The sequence below is a fragment of the Lactuca sativa genome, chromosome 5, assembly GCF_002870075.4.
Source record: "Lactuca sativa cultivar Salinas chromosome 5, Lsat_Salinas_v11, whole genome shotgun sequence".
In the NCBI taxonomy this organism is placed as follows: domain Eukaryota; kingdom Viridiplantae; phylum Streptophyta; class Magnoliopsida; order Asterales; family Asteraceae; genus Lactuca; species Lactuca sativa.
This window is the reverse complement of record NC_056627.2, coordinates 318,161,060-318,173,639: the sequence shown is the minus strand read 5'-3', so window position 1 is coordinate 318,173,639 and position 12,580 is coordinate 318,161,060. Positions and strand designations below refer to the sequence as shown.

Sequence of the window (12,580 nt, the reverse complement as noted above, 5' to 3'; positions counted from 1 at the left end):
AAATTATCATTTTGAGGATTTCCATTACCTGGTGGAGCCACCATCATGACGTGGCAAGGCGAGAAGGGTCCGCGTCTTTCATTTAAGCCACCACGGCGTGACAGTATTGGCCATGACGTGGTGGATGGATGACTTGAAAACCCTATTTTTCTGGGTTTACTCCCTATTTAAAGAAATGAGGAGGCTAGAGTTTGCTCATCCTCAGCCTCCATCAGCCCCCTCAAGCCCTAAAGAAAACCCTAATCACTTTCCTCCATTATTTAGCTAGTTTTGGTGTTCCTTGAAGCTAAAGAAGGAAGAAGGAGGAAGAAGGAAGAAAAGATCAAGAAAGCATGACTCCATTCTTCATTTTAGCACTATTTTGGACCTTTGTAAGTGTCCAAGACTCGATTTCTATCATGCTAGGTTGCTACATCTTGAGTTTTGTCCCATAAACTTCTTGTTCTTGTTGGTTGGGATGCTGAGATCTCTTAAAGTTCGCAACTTTATGAAGCTCTGGGGCATTTGGGGTAATTTGTGCCTTAGATCAAGAGTTTGGTTGGGTTTTCAATCCAAGCATGAGATTTAGGTCATAAACCCTCCTTTTGACATAATATGGGTTCAATACATGCATTGGACATGCATATCTATAAAGCACCACCTCTTAGGTTAGTTTTTGTGCTAGAATCACTTATGGAATGGATGGACTTCAGACTTTATGGAATAAGTGCTTATTGGTTACGATTTTGAATTGTCAAGCCTTTTGGGACTTAGGGATTTGGGTTTTACACCTTTTGGGTGGTCCTAGTGAATAAAGTTAGAAACTTTATCCTTTTAGATCACATTTTGGACCAGATGTGAGCTTTGGAACTCTTGTACTCGAAGAAAAACAACTTAATGCATTAAGCTGTTTGGAACCTTGACTACCACGACATGGCGGATCAGAATTTACTGATTGTTTGATCGTATGTGGGCCACGACGTAGCAAAGGAAGACCACGACGTGGCGGTCGGCTGGTGTCACCATTGACTGTTGACTTTGACCGTTGACCTTGAGGGTTGACTTTTGTTGGGTCAAAAATATGGTTTATACTTTGCTTTTCTAGGAAATTGTATTTTTATGTAATATCATATAGGTGTTTACGGCCGTAAACCTAGTTACGACCGTAAACCCATTTAAAGGCCCATGTTTCCCGTATGTATATATAGGGGTGAGGGGTATGAGGAAGAGATTGATGAACTGAATAGAGAGAAACGGGAGCTTATGTGTGTGTGTGTGTGAATCTCATGTAAAGGAGCATCATTCCAATCTATTCAATACATTGAAGATTCATATTATTCTTCTTCTCCTTCTCTTTTATTTGATCTGACATCATCCGTTTGATTGGGATTCCGCACCATCAAACGGATCTGATTGATACACGGGCAGATTAGGGACTTACAATTGGTATCAGAGCGTAAACTGGTGTCAAACTCATTCGATCGAGATATTGAGTATAAGATGTTATTCTAGCTGTTTGATCTTAAAAATTCTACGTTCTAGGCATTGAAGGAACTGATTTTATCTGAAAAATTCGAGATTTGAAGGCTATTTGAGAGTTTACTGCCAACCGTAAACTTTGTTTACCCTCGTAAAAGAACATATTCAGAAACCGTAATCTCTTAATATTCAAGTAACATAAACAATTTTGAAGAACAGCAAACCCATAAACCGTAAACTCCAAAAATAGTGAACTTATACCGTAAACCCAGTTTACGGTCGCAAACAAATCAACCGTAAACTCCCTTTACAACCGTAAACTCTCTTTACGGCTGTAAACATTTACTTTTCTAGATTAATCGTAAACTTTTTCTTGGAACTGCAATTTCAAATGGATTCTCAAAGTCAAACCAACTTTCAAGAACTTGATGCTGTTATGGGCACTACTACACGCATTCCAAGGTTGATGTCTACAGAAGGTTTTCCCGAGTGGAAGTACAGAATTGAGAAATACAGGCCACCAATTCCAACGCGACAGAGTTCTTGTGGAAAGTGTGCATGTGGGAACAACAAGAGACAAGGCAAGGATACGCCACCAGAGGTAGGAAGAAACAATTTCCCAGTGAAGAAAAAGACTTGTTTTCACTGTGGAACACCTGGTCATATTGCCCGAAATTGTCCAAATCGCGCATATGCTCCTTACTATGCACAAGGCTGGCAGAACCCGCCAAGAGGGAGATAATCCAAAAGAAACCCCTCAAGGTCATGTTCAGACCATGACGACTGGAATGCGCAGAAGGCCAAGAATCAAACCCACAAGGCCAAGAATCAAACCCACAAGGCCAAGAATCAAAATCCCAAGGGCAAGAGGGGAATGTCGGCCAAAAAGCCAAATCCAAGGGATGCTCCCGTGAAGCCAAAATCAAAGTCATCTCAACGACCGACATCAAGATCAAAAGCAAGTACCGAGCCACCCATCAGATCGAAAAAGAAATGGGTTAAACCCAACTACAAATGGGTTCCAAAGGCTCACTCTCCCAAATCTACTAATGACTCTAATATTTCTACATCTTTTGTTTGTGATAAACAGGACATGTCATGGGAGAATGTATCTTGCGTTGATGACAAAGGTCGACCCAGTTTCACAATGGACTGGGTTCCAAAGACCAACTGATCCTGCTCTGTGTCGGAGCAGCTATGGAGGCATATCATCAGACTTCAGTTTGTTGGTAGTGGTTGTTCCTAGTACTTGATAGGAGACATCTCTCAACTGTACAACATTCAGACATGTGTTTGAGAGTATGTGTCCTTTGCGGGAAGGGAAGAAAAGAAGTGATCACTCACGTGGTTTGTGCTTAATGACATGAATAATTTTCGGATATGTTCTGAGTTTACGCGTGCTGTTCTCAGACCTTCTGGATGCAAATTCAATCGGTGACTTACAGTTTGATTTTTTTCTCTTTACTCCTGAGTTTTTCTTAAGCTGATTCACTTTAAAGACTAATTTTTTTTTTAGGATAGTTTAAATTTGCGCAATTACTTTCGTTTCTCTCATATGCACAAATTTAGGGGGAGAAATAAAAACAAAACAAAAATTAGAAAAGTTTCAAAAATCCAAAAACATTAAAAAATCAGAAAATAAAAAATATGTTGGTTATGGAATGGGAGATGTTTTGGGAAGTGATATTATCAAGTGATAACAGGCAATCTAAGTCTGCGTAACGTACCCAAAGTTGAAGGGTCTATGCTCTGGTTTGATGTGTCGGTAGGCATGAAATTTTTTAAATAGACATGACTAGGCAGAGCTGAAATTAGGAAATCTATGGACTTGACAAGTCTTGACATAGTTAGATACGTTTAGCCTGACAATACGACGCTCGGATAGGTTGAGCAGGGAGATATATATGGGAATCCACTTGTCACATTAAATGAACCCATACTTGGAACCGTGGTTTAACTTTTCCTCGATGTGCAGATTCTGTCCTTAATTCCGGTTGGATGGGGCGACTGGTAAATTCCGATAAATTAGGTCTGTAGAATATCATTTTCTTTTTTTTTTTCTGTCTGTTAGTCATATGTTGTCTCCTTTGCGTGACTTCTAATCCGACCTGGTACACAACATATGCAACTTTATTTCTCTGCATGTTATATATGTGAAATACCTCTTATCTGTTAGCCATATGCTGTCTCCTTTGCGTGACTTCTAATCCGACCTAGTACACAGCATATGCAACCTTCTTCTTCTCAACCCCTCCTAAGTAATAAGTAATAGAATTTTGAATTCATCCTCTATCTGAATGGTTGTCTGCTCACCCGGTGTAAGGAGTACTCTGGAAGTTCTTGATGGCTAGGGCATATCAGGAAGCGGGAAACATGTTCCAGTACAATTAAAATTGAACACTCAAAGATTGTCTATAGATCTCGCTGCTCAATTTAGGTGGACAACAATATCCCTGGTCGTCGTCAGCTGAATGGTCCTTAAGATATAGTATCTAGGAACTTAAGTTCACCTTGTCTTGTAACAAATAGTATGTCCTAAATTTGTCACAATTTTTCGTGTTTAAGTGGACAACAATACCGACGATCGACTAGACAAAGATGTGAATATGAAAGGTACCGATAAGTGGATAAAGGCTGTCTAAAAACTTTGATCCCAAATCACTCTTAAAGTTAGATATCATTTTTATTTTTGTTAAATTTGTCATAGTTTCTTCTAATTTAAATATTAGGGGAGAATTAAAAATTAAAAATTAAAAAATTAGAAAAATTCAAAAATCAAAGAAAAATAAAAAAAAAAATAAAAACCAAAAATAGTGTTATTTATGTTTTATTTCTTGTTCAGAAAAATCAAAAATCCAAAAATATTTTTGTTTCTGTTTTCATTTGTGTGCTAAGTTTTCTTTTAGTTTTGTTTTGTCTTGAAAAGTGATTTCAGGTATAGATAAGACTCATGGAGTTTGTGTTGAAGACTTCTGAAGCAAAGCCTCGTCCGTGAGCATCGAAGAATTCGCATTCGAAGGAGCAAAAAATGAAGATTATTCTTTCAACATTCAATCCTTCATCCCCAGAAGCAAGGTAAAGCTGCAATTGAAGAATATGTGACGGATTGCATTGAAGCCTCCTCAATCAGTCTGTTGCTATCTTTGTACCTACTGAAGTGATCCAGAAGATTTGTTCTCTCTGATGTTCTCTCTGATGTTCTCTTTGAAAATTCTCAAGCTGAAAGCGCTATCTTTCAAGAATCAGTACGTCAAGCCTCCTCACCCAACGTGCGTTCAATGCCAAATTCTGAAGAAAAGCCCAACCGCTCAAGATGAAGTCATTTATTGAAGATTCATCAAGTTCATCTTGAAGCTGTAAAGTCATCGAAGATTAAAACTGAAGCCAAAGCTCCCATTGAAGATTAACAGGAAAAGCCAGCTACTTTTTAGGGGGGGCTTGTTGGGTCAATTAAGAAAAGAAACTTATAAACCAAGGGGGACATTGTTGGGTCAAAAATATGGCTTATATTTTGCTTTTCTAGGAAATTGTATTTTTATGTAATATCATATAGGTGTTTACGGCCGTAAACCCATTTACGACCATAAACCCATTTAAAGGCCCATGTTTCCCGTATGTATATATATAGGGGTGAGGGGTGTGAGGAAGAGATTGATGAATCGAATAGAGAGAAACGGGAGCTTATGTGTGTGTGTGTGTGAATCTCATGTAAAGGAGCATCATTCCAATCTATTCAATACATTGAAGATTCATATTATTCTTCTTCACCTTCTCTTCTAATTGATCTGACATCATCCGTTTGATTGGGATTCCGCACCATCAAACGGATCTGATTGATACACGGGCAGATTAGGGACTTACAACTTTTGATTTGTGGATTTTTGTTCAGCTATAAATGTCGTAACAGGTAGATTAAGGTTTATCCTTGTGTGATTATCTAGGTGGCGTTTAGCACTTGTTATGGGTTTTTAAGGGCGTCTTGATTTTTGAGTTGTTGTGCGAGGTAAGTTTGCCCACCATACTGTAGGTCATTAGGGGTTGTATGTTCTTGTAGTCTTTGTGAATCCTGCTATATACATTGTATGCATGTGTGCCTGTTTTCTATATATATGTGGAGTGAAATAGATCCGATACAGCCTTGTGCTGACATATGAGTTGAAATAGACTCGGGGGTGAAATAGACACGTGGTGAAATAGACTCGGTACATCCTTATGTTGACATATCAGTTGAAATAGACTCGGAGATGATATAGATCTATGGGTGAAATAAAAGGGGGGATGAAGTAGACTCGGTACAACCTTGAGCTGATATATGTGTATTGTATGTGGTATTTTGGTGAAATCACTAAGCTTTGTGCTTACGATTTTCAGTTCATGTTTCAGGTACTTCCGGTTCGCAGGGGGAGAGCTCGGGATGATCACATTGCACACACCATGATTTTTCGCTTTTATTGACTCTGATGTACTTTTGGGAGGTTTATGGATACTCTCTGAACACTTCATGGTTTTGACGGACATGTTTGGTTGATGGTTTATTTAATATATATAAAGAAATTGGTTTTGAGTTTTGGGACGTTACAGTTTAATCACGAAACTATGAAGAAGCATAACTTCTTTATACGAAGTTATTTTTCAAAGTTCTTAATATATATGAAATCTTTGTCATATATACTATAGCCCTGGTTAAAATTATTTATCCTAAATAACCTTCTATCAAAAAGTCATTTTTATCTCTTATTATATCTTAAACGTCTAACCCAAATATATGGGCGTTACATTGTTTGTTTTTGTTCATTTAATGTGACATCCCCATTTTCACGGCTAGAAAAGACCGATTTTGTTTATGCTTTATAAAAATCAGAGTACCTCTTTTAATAAAAATGTTGCGGAATTTGTTCCCAGTAAAACATGATAAAAACGTTATCAAAGCGTTTCCAAATAAATGTATTTTTATTCATTTAAAAACATTTGGGATGTCATCATCAATATAGAAACATAAGTGTAAACAGAACCTACATTCATTATCACTAGTGATTTATATCTCCTTAATCTCTCAGTGTAATGTGACTTCATATCAACACCTGTGATGTAAATAAACTGAGTGGGTCAGGTTGGGAAACCTGGTGAGCACATAGGGTTTTCAACCCACAATAAATAAGTTTATTAACTTTATCCCAAACAAACCCAATTACCCGTTCCCGTTATCCTCACTTTACGTCCCTAAAACAACTAACACAAGGGACCTAGTGTAAGGACTATCATCGGGATGGACACTACTGATAAGGGGATTCCTCAGCAAATAAATGTCCTTAAGGCAACCTTGCGGGGGATGGAGTACATCTGGTGAGCACACAGTTCAAATAAACACCTACAGGTTGCGAGCCTACTAGTGTTCCACTGGACTGTCTAGAATAGTCCATGGTAGTCATCTATACTCCACTAGATGACTGGATCATCAATAACATCTATAATGAGGCCTCTCATTATTTTATTTTGTCACACAGCAACTATTACATATACCCATGTTTTACCCAACACATTTTGTAGATATAAAATAGATATACAGTTTAAATCATTGAAAACATGTATAAAACGTTCATCCAGCATAGATAGCAAGTATTAAGATAATATGCACACATAGCACGTAATTTATATAAAATACTTCATATCTATGTGTAAGCTGAAAGTAACTATGCACTCACAACACGTAATATATATAAATACTTCATATCTATGTGTAAGCTGAAAGTAACTATGCACTCACTTGATTTGGTGGTGACTCGGTACTTGAACAGCACTTCATTATCTCAAAACAATTTTTCCTTGACCAAAACCTAGTATTAATACCACTAGAGTTTAGTTTTAACGTTAATCGCGACCAGTTAATAGTCTAGCTATTATTACTATTATATAAGCGTTAAATAACACACAATATAACTCATAATAATAGCACAAATAATTATTTTAAGGTCCTAATAATGTTACTATAATTAAATAAAAGCTATATTAAATATAATATAGGCGTAACTCACTTACAGCGGGTTTTTATTAAAAACCGGGCTTCGCTGGAGTAGTGTTCCCGAGCCGAAAGCTTTTCTTCTCGGAGCCGTCGGGCGCTCCGGGGCTTTCTTCTCGTGATATGGAGGTTCCCTAGACTTGGGAGGGGTTTAGGGAGGTTAGAGAGACGTTAGAGAGAGAAAGAAAGGTTTGAAGGTGTGAGGAAATTATGAAGAGTTCATCTTTTATTTATAGGAATTGTATAGTAAAGTAGTCTCCAAGCTTCGTCCGTAACTTTTGCATACGAGCTCCGTTTTTGTTTGTCTTTTTACCGTTGAGTTTCTATTAATGAGATCTTCAACTCTCATTTAGACCTCGTTGGCTAATTCTCATTCTATCTCGGATTTACAAAACTGTATCAAATTTGCCGCGCTCGAAAAGTAGGGACTAAGCTTCGTCCATAAATTTTGCATACGATCTCTATTATCGACGTTCTTTATATCCACACGTTGTTATTTACAAGTACTACATCTTTTATTTAGATCTTGTTTGCTAGTTCTCACTCTATCTCAGATTTACAAAACTGTATCAAATTCGCAACGCTCGAAGAGTAGGGACTAAGCTTCGTCCATATCTTTCGCATACGAGCTCCGTTTTCGATTGTCTTTTTATCGTTTAACTCCTATTAACGATATCTTCATTTATCGTTTAGATTATTTTGGCTAAAAATCGACCGATCTAAAATTCAGATTTCGGGTTGTGCACTACTATGCTAAATCTTAGAACAATCATAACTTCCTCATACGAAGTCAGATTTGGATGTTCTTTTTATGCACACTATCGGTTTAACATATAATACGACTTTCGTTTAGATCGCTAAGGCTAAATCTCGCTCTATCGTAAATTCACTATTTACACCTCCCGGTATCGTGTCGGTTCCGTCGCGAAACTTCGACGGGTCATAACTTCTTCGTTATAACTCGGATTTCGACGCTCTTTATATGTACGGAAACCTTGTAACATATACTAAAACTTGGTTGAGATTATTTATTCTTAATAACCTTTTGTCGAAAAGTCATTTTCGACCCCTATTGCCTCTAAATTGACTAGCCCGGATCTACGGGCGTTATAATTATCTCCCCCTTAGGATGATTACGTCCCAGAATCATCAACGAAACATGATTGTATAATGACTCCATACGTTATCTCTTCATCCTAGGTAATAACTGTAACTTCCATGTTGCTTCGAACGAGTATCTAACTCTTGGACTCCTTGACTGCAGGCGGTGCTCAGTCTTGCACCTTGTAACAGCCCGGAATCTCAGGTATTATTAAAATTATGTTTTTGGGGTGATTTAAGAGGGGACTCGGCGAGTTGGAGCCTAGACTCGCCGAGTAGGATCGCGGACTTGGTCGCGGGTCCGCGACTGGACTCGACGAGTCCAGATATGGACTCGGCGAGTCGACGCTGTTCAGCAGAAACCCTAACCGTTCAGTTTGGATCGTATTTAACGCCTCTTAGGCCGTCATTTTCAGTCTTTTGGTCGATTGAGAGGAACCCTAATCGCTGTGGACGCCTAGAGCAGGAGAGAAAGCTTTGGAACTTGGAAGAATTGGTTAGGCAAGAAGAAGAGGGATTTGGCTAAAGGAATATCAAGGAGGATTGAGTCCTGAGATTTGGGGGACACAGAGAGTGCGTTTTCAGGTAATACTCGGACCAAATCTGTTATTTTGATGTGTATGTGAGTTTAGGGTTTATGAAACCCATTTAGTGATTAGATGGGTTATTATGTTATTACCCAAACGCTTTTACCCCAGTAATGAGATGTTTAGACGTCCAGAGGGTCCCATGGTTGTGTACCTTGGGGCCATACGTGATTCAGGAAGCAGTTACTCGTCTGCATGGCATGGACTCGCCGAGTTGTTCTTCAGACTCGGCGAGTAGCTTGAAGATTTACTGGGACTCGCCGAGTTGTTCTTCAGACTCGGCGAGTGGAGTCGGGGTGGCCCCGCGATTCTTCCACGAGTAACTCGTTGGGTCGAGGAGGGTACTCGACGAGTAGATAAGGAATCTCAGAAAGTTGGAAGACGTCTAGACTCGCCGAGTCGCCATGGTACTCGCCGAGTCCGGTTGAGCTGACCGTTGACCGTTGACCGTTGACGAAGAGTTGACCTAAGTCTGACTTCTTAGGGATAGTCACACTTAGAAGAGATAAGTATTAATGAGTTACGTAATGTTATAGGGAGGTTGTAGCTCGTCGGTTGTGCACGATTCATTTCAGGAGTTGCTAGCTTTCAGCATATACGAGGTGAGTCTTCTCACTATACTGTACCCGGAAGGGTTTGACTGTGTGACCGGAAGGTCGAATATGTTATGTGATATGTATGCTATATGTGGTAAGTTAATTATGTGCTATGTATGATATGTGGGCCGGAAGGCAATATGTTATGGGCCGGAAGGCGGTTATGTTATGGGCTGGAAGGCGTTGTATTGAGGACCGGAAGGTCAGGGCCTGGAAAGGCGTATGTGTGTAAGTGTATATTGGGGAACTCACTAAGCATTTATGCTTACAGTTGTTATGTATGTATTTCAGGTACTAGCGAGGACCGTGGAAAGGCGCCGGCATGATCGATACACACTGAAGACGGTTTTATGATCTTGGGAGTTTGAATAATTGTATTGATCGAATAATTAAACTATTTATGCCTTGTTTTTAATGGAAACAATTATGTTTTAAAAATGAAAAAATTGTTTGAAAAATTTGAGTTGTTACAATTGGTATCAGAGCCTTGGTTTGAGGGATTCGGGTGCACCTTTGGGGGTAACTAAACTCAAACCGAGGATTTGAGGAAACTTTTCAAATAAAGGCATAAACTTTTGTAAATGGTTTTGTGGTAAGCAAGAAAGAAGCAGTGTGTACGATCAGTCAGCGCCCGAACGGTAAAGATCCCCAAAATACCTTACAATATTATATGATATGAATTGTTATGCATGCTAGAAGACTAGGTATTCATGATAGGACTAGAGTGGCCTGATTTGTGATGCCTTAGTCTAGGGAAGTTGCTTATATGAGATGCTTTGCTAGTATGCGGGTAGATAGTGCATATCAGAAGTAGAGTACTCACCATCCGAAGTTCGGGGAGGAGGACTCGGGATGAACACTGATGCGGTGTGGTCGGTAGTATTGGGCCCGTACTACCGAGGACACCGGGTCAGTGGGAGACCCAAGTAAGAATCCCTGGATATCGGGGACGGGGTAGGGTCGCGTTATCGAGTGCAATTACACTTGATAGAATCTCTGATAGTTTTATGTTGTATTTCAGAGATATCATGGTTAGACCGCGGCACGGGGCAAGTACGAGCGGTGTGAGTGACGAGGATATTCGTCAGATGATCCACGAGGAGGTGGCGGCGGCGATCCGGGCTGAGATCCCGGAGATGTTTGGGTCTATCAAGACCACCCTGATGGAGACGTTCGACGAACGGTACGCCGCATTGACTGAGGCTGCAACCGCTGTAGCTACCGCAGCTGTGGCCGCTGCTAGGCCACAGGGGGGTGATTCATTGTTGTTCCGAGAGTTCAGCAACACGAAGCCACCAGAGTTCGATGGGACGCAGGATCCGATTGCTGCGATGAGGTGGATCGCAGATATAGAGGGGTGCTTCTACACTTGTTCATGCCCGGAGCACCTGAGGGTACGGTTCGCTTTGAACCAGCTCCGTCTGGGAGCCAAGGACTGGTGGAAGTTCGTGACGGCGAACTTCACTTTAGCAGAGACTGCGGCAGTGACATGGGAGGGGTTCACTACCATGTTCAGGGAGGAGTACGTTCCCCCGGTGGAGCGGGAACGATTGGTTCAGGAGTTCTTAACCCTCAAGCAGGGTACTGATTCGGTGGCGGCGATCACGCGGAAGTTCCATGAGAGGGCGATGTTTTGCCCCGAGCTAGTGGCCACAGAGCAGGCTCGGATGAGCCGGTACTTAGGCGTTCTGAGGAGGGAGATCCGGGAGTTTGTGTCAAACTCCACTTACCATACTTTTACTGAGCTTCAGGCGAATGCCAGGAAGCGTGAGATCGAGTTAGAGACTCAGGCCAGGGAGGAGGCCGAGTCTCAGCAGGCAGACCGACGACCGGCTCAGTCTCAGCCGGCAGCCAAGCGGATCAAGTCCGCCGATTCGAGGACGGGAGGTTCGAAGAACCGCACTTGCGTAAAGTGCGGTAAGGGTCACGATGGGGCGTGTCGAGCCGGTGCTTGCTACAAGTGTGGCAAGGAGGGACACATTGCTAGGGAGTGTCCCAAGGGATTTATGGTTTGCTTTCATTGCAACCAGACCGGCCATCGGAAGGCCGAGTGCCCTCAGCTTCGTCAGGGATCTGCACCTGTTGCCAGGACTACTGAGACTCGACCGGTGAAGGTCGAGGCCCCGAGGGCTCGTGGGAGAGCCTTTCAGCTGACTGCGGAGGAGGTCCGCGCTGCGCCCGATGTTGTGGCAGGTATGTTGTAATTCATGTATTTATTTTAATGTCAAGATGTTATGCTTATGTTATTATATGCGTAGGTACTTTCCTTGTGAACTCTGTGCCTGCCTTAGTGTTATTTGACTCGGGTGCGAGTAGGTCCTTTGTGTCCTTAGCCTTTAGTCAGCATATCGGCGTTAGTCGTGAGTCGTTGAGTCGACCTTTGGGAGTTTCTATAGCTGACGAGAAGGTGATTTGTGCTACGGAGGTTCTTCGGGGATGTGTACTAGAGATTTTCGGGATTGGATTCCCAATTGATCTGATTCCAATCGCGATGGGGGATGTCTGTGTCATCGTGGGCATGGACTGGCTGAGCCGGTTCGGCGCTGTCATCGACTGTGAGCGTCAGTTGGTGACTATACGAGACCCTAGAGGGGGAGTTCTTTCGGTGTACGGTGAGGGTACCCGTTCGGGATCAGCTTTTTGTTCGGCCGCTAGGGCGAGGCAGTGTCTACGGCAGGGCTGTAAAGGTTTTGTGGCGTATGTGATGGATACGCGGGAGGTTTCCGAGAAACCGAAGTCAGTTGAGGAAGTTCCGGTGGTGCGCGAATTTTCAGATGTCTTTCCCGAGGAGTTGCCGGGAGTACCGCCTGTGAGGCAAGTGG

At 41.5% G+C, this 12,580-nt stretch overlaps 1 long non-coding RNA gene across 1 annotated transcript; it reads left to right on the top strand.

The window, feature by feature from the left end:
* The first annotated feature begins 8,787 nt into the window (after nt 1–8,787).
* LOC128126318 (uncharacterized) lies at nt 8,788–10,921 on the top strand. The gene is made up of 3 exons (XR_008224127.1): nt 8,788–9,160; nt 9,699–9,764; nt 10,780–10,921. It is a non-coding gene; the product is annotated as an uncharacterized LOC128126318 (long non-coding RNA).
* Nucleotides 10,922–12,580: the final 1,659 nt, after the last annotated feature.